Source organism: Echinops telfairi, unplaced genomic scaffold, assembly GCF_000313985.2.
Source record: "Echinops telfairi isolate 266 unplaced genomic scaffold, ASM31398v2 ScPeMD7_7416;HRSCAF=8454, whole genome shotgun sequence".
In the NCBI taxonomy this organism is placed as follows: domain Eukaryota; kingdom Metazoa; phylum Chordata; class Mammalia; order Afrosoricida; family Tenrecidae; genus Echinops; species Echinops telfairi.
In genome coordinates, this window is record NW_022111316.1 from 3,439,842 (window position 1) to 3,443,958 (window position 4,117).

A 4,117-nucleotide genomic window follows, 5' to 3' on the forward strand; every position below is an offset into this window, starting at 1 on the left:
TACAGTCGCTGGTACCGCGCGCGCGCAGGCCACGATCGCTCCGAGGACCAATCAGAGAGGAGGAACGGCCTGATGGCCCCGCCCCCCGCCCTTTCACGCAGCGGCGTAGCGGGTTCCTTCCCCCACCCTTTCCTTAGACCAATCAGGAAATGGCTCCAAGGGAGCGCGCGAGGTTTCCTTCCCCGCGCACCCGCTCTCACCGTTAAACGGCTGCGTCTGGTGGCGACAATCCGAAAGTGACCTTTTTCCCCTTCTCAGCGCGCGCTAGGGGCAGTGGGAGGGACAGGTCTCGCGAGGGAGGTTGGTAGGAAGAAAACGCACCTCTGTCCCCGCCTGGCGCGCACCCTGGAGTGGCTGCGCACGCACCTGCCTCCCTGAGGAGCCGCTAAGGGCTCTTTGTAGTGTTCCTCAGGCCGCGGAAGCAGATTGGCCGTTCCTCTGCCTCCACCTGAGTCTCACTTTCCTGCCTTTGGCTTTTTTCTCGCCAGCGTTGCCAGTTCCTTCAAGGAGACGGGGGGGGGGGGGCGGCTAATTTTTTCAGCTGTCGCTTCTCCTTTAAGAAAAAAAAGCACCGTCGACAGCCGGATGAGTCTCTAACAAAATGGCGGCGGTAGAACGGAGACGGGGTCGTGGAGGCAACGAGAACCCGCCTTCTGGCGCATGCGCATAATCAAGTGTCCAGAGGCATCTTGGGATCTGAAGTTCTAGTTACAGAGGGCTGTGGTTTAAAAAAAAAAGGCCTCGGACGGAGAGGATGTTGGGAAGTCTTGACAGATGTTGGATGGGAAAAGTAGTTTATGTTCTTTCCGCCTTCGGAGTTTACTCTTCTTGGGAGTGAAGTGTTTCCGCGTTGGGCGGTAACGCCTGTGTAGCGCTGCCCTAAATGGGCACCAGTTGTTGGTCCGTGTGGCGTCGCGAGTTTATTTTTGTTTGTTTGTCTTATTTAGCTTTGCCATAACATATCTACAGTGGATACATATGATTCCTTACCTTGGTTTAGTAAGGTGGCGTAGTCCATGGGACCAGCTAGTGTACCCATCTACATTATTCGGGATAAGCAGTTTCTGACCTACAACTTGTGGATGTCTGAAAGACATGAACTATACCTGCTTCAGGCCTTGCAGAATGCAAGGCATTCTGTTGACTTTTAATAAAAGTTTGTGGACCAGTTGTTGAGATCTAAACCGTTGTGAGGGCCTATAGAAGCTGGTGTCTGGTGCTTAACTTTTTGGTTGTGGTTCCTGAGCTGGTGGGACATCCCCAGAAGAGCTGAAGGTCTCCCCCTTTCTCCCTGCCCCAAAGCCACCTGCAGTTTATAATAAATGTCTGCTGCACACCAAACGCAGAAAAATAGAAGCTTTGTCAGACGTTTCGTGGCTGCCCAATAGCATGTCCAGCCGAATGAGCTTCATGCTTTACAGAGTTTCCATTTACTCCCAAGTTGGATCCTTGATGCAGTTGGCCTCTTGTATATTTCTGGTCCATTTACCCAAGGAAGAACTTGAGAACAGCCCTTTAATGATGGAAAATAAAGCATCTGGTTAAAAGTTCAAGAAGAATGAAGATGGAAACAAGATACTGGGATCCAATTAAGGATTTCACATCAATCATTCAGTTAAACTATAGCTGCAGTCCAATCGTTGTAAGCCAAGTGCTGAAGCGCGGGTTTTTCCTTCTAGTATGTTGGCCCAGTTTCCCACTGCCGATCATTGTCCAGGCACTTCCAACTCTTACGGAACCCAAGTACAACAGAAGGAAACTGTCAACCTTTGTTAAGTTGACCCCATTGTTGCCACCATGGTGTCAGTTTCACTGACCCTTTACCAAGTCTGATGTCCTCCAGAGACTGTGCCTCAAGATTACATGTCCAAAGATAAAAGTTTTGCCAGCCTCACTTCTAAAGAGCATTCTGACTGCATTTCTAAGACGATTTGACTTGTAAGACAATGCAGAAATACTCTTTTCAGCCACGTGAACTCATTACACATGTGAACCTTGCTACATGGTATACTGTACACAGGAATCAAAATTGAGTACATCAGTGGAAAGAGATGGAGAAATTCAATATTGCCAGTCAGAACAAGGCCAGGAGTTGACTGTAGAGCACACTATCAGTTACTCATGCAAGTTCAAACTAAAGCTGGAGAAAATTAAAACGGGGCCTAGCACAATGGCAAGCACTCTGTTGACTTTTGATATAAGTTTTGCTCAATTGTCGAGATTTGGAACATTGTTAGGGCATATAGAAGTTGGTGTCTGGTGCCAAAGTAGGCCCTTCAGTATATCCCATCTGAATTTAGACACCATCTTAAGAATAGATTTCATTAATGGAACAACAATGACCAAAGATCAAGCGAGTTGTGGGATGACATCAAACACATTGTACATGAAGACAACAAAAGGAAGTCAGGAAAGGAAAAACTGGATGTCAGAAGAGACTGTGAAACTTGCTCTAGGACTCAAAGTAACGAGCAAATGGAAGAAATGATGAAATAAGAGCTGAACAATATTTCAAAAGGTGCTTTGTGAAATCAAAGTATTATAGTGAAATGTGCAAAAAACTGGAGTTAGGAAGCCAAAAGATATGTACATTTTCAGTTTCTCAAGCTGAAGGAACTGGGGGAAAATATTCAAGCCTGATTTCATTATTGGAATTTTATTATTGGGCAAAATATTACATGTTGCTGGAGGAGGCATCAAAAGAAAATGGAAGGAATGCCCTGAGTCACTGTACCACTTCAGATTAGGCAAGCATTTTATATTCTTTATGGAGTATTTTGCACTTTCACAAAGCTAATGTCATTTTTACTTGTAAAAAATGTTTGGTACAGTGTGGGTGGGAAATTTTTCAAACCTCATGCTTGTAGTAAACAGTCTCTCAGAACAGCATCGATATCCAACAGTTAGGCCAAGTGATGCTGAGTGGGAATCCGCTTTCAACTTAACACAAAAAAATTCTTAGAGACACAGTGAAATGGAAAATGAGCAATCCCTTTAGAGTAACCTCAGAAGAGACCACTGTGTTGTAGAGAAAAGACCACAGGTTTACTAACAAAGCTACCTATGAATTCTGGCAGATAATAATTGTTTCTAATATTACAGTTCTTCACACACCGCCTTCCCTAACTCATTTGGTAAACATTTAAATTTATTCAAGAGAAATAAAATTCCAGTGGTAAAAGATGTGAACAGTTAGCTCCAGGATCTCTTTCCAGAGAAACTGGTGCAAGCCAGTGTAATTAGGCAGGACTTCTGCTTAATTGAGGGGTCAACAATTTAGCACCCATTTTCTTAAACCTTCCAGGTTCTTTCATGGCCTTTCTGTTGTTGCTTGTTGCCATTGTGTCAGCTCTGACTTTGGGTGACCATGTGTATAACAGCAAATCATTGTCCGAGCCTGCATCATCCGCATGGTAGTTTGCCTGTTTGCGAGCATGGCTGCCACCATGTCAGTCCACCTCTGGGAGGTTTGCCCTCTTTCCCAGTGGAGTCGCTTGACTCAGAGTCCACTCCACAGGAACCAAGACAAAACAACCAATTTACCCAACACGATGTCCTTTCCTAGTGACTGATTTCCCCCCTCTCTAGATATTAGACTTTTAGACCCCTGAAATAAGTCAGGCCCTGGTAATCCAAAGGTGAATAAGCATCAGTTCTGCCTTTTAAGGATGTACAATCCACTCAGTAAAGTGGGTAAGCATGATTTCTTTAAAAGTTTAAACAGACAGCCAAATGATTGGGCGCTTCTTAACCCCAATGGAGATTATACTCAAATGTCACTAAATGAATTTTAAAGCTTTATCTTTCTTGTTAATCCACCATCAGAATGAAAATCCTACAATCTGCCTGCCTATGTCAGTCCTGTTTCATTTTTTAAAACTGTGACCTCAAAAAAGAAAAAAACAAAAAGATAGAAATTCACCAAATCAAAAGAGAGGAAGTGCTGAGCAAATACAGGAACCAAAAAGGGTTATAGAGGCTGGCTGCTTCACGCTGTCTCATTCAGTTCCTTTGCGGTCCTCCCTCTTCAGCACATGCCAAAGCAGTTCCTCACAACCTGTGGGACCAGAGCATCTTGGTTGTGTGACCATGGAAGAGTTGGGTGAGTGGAACTTCT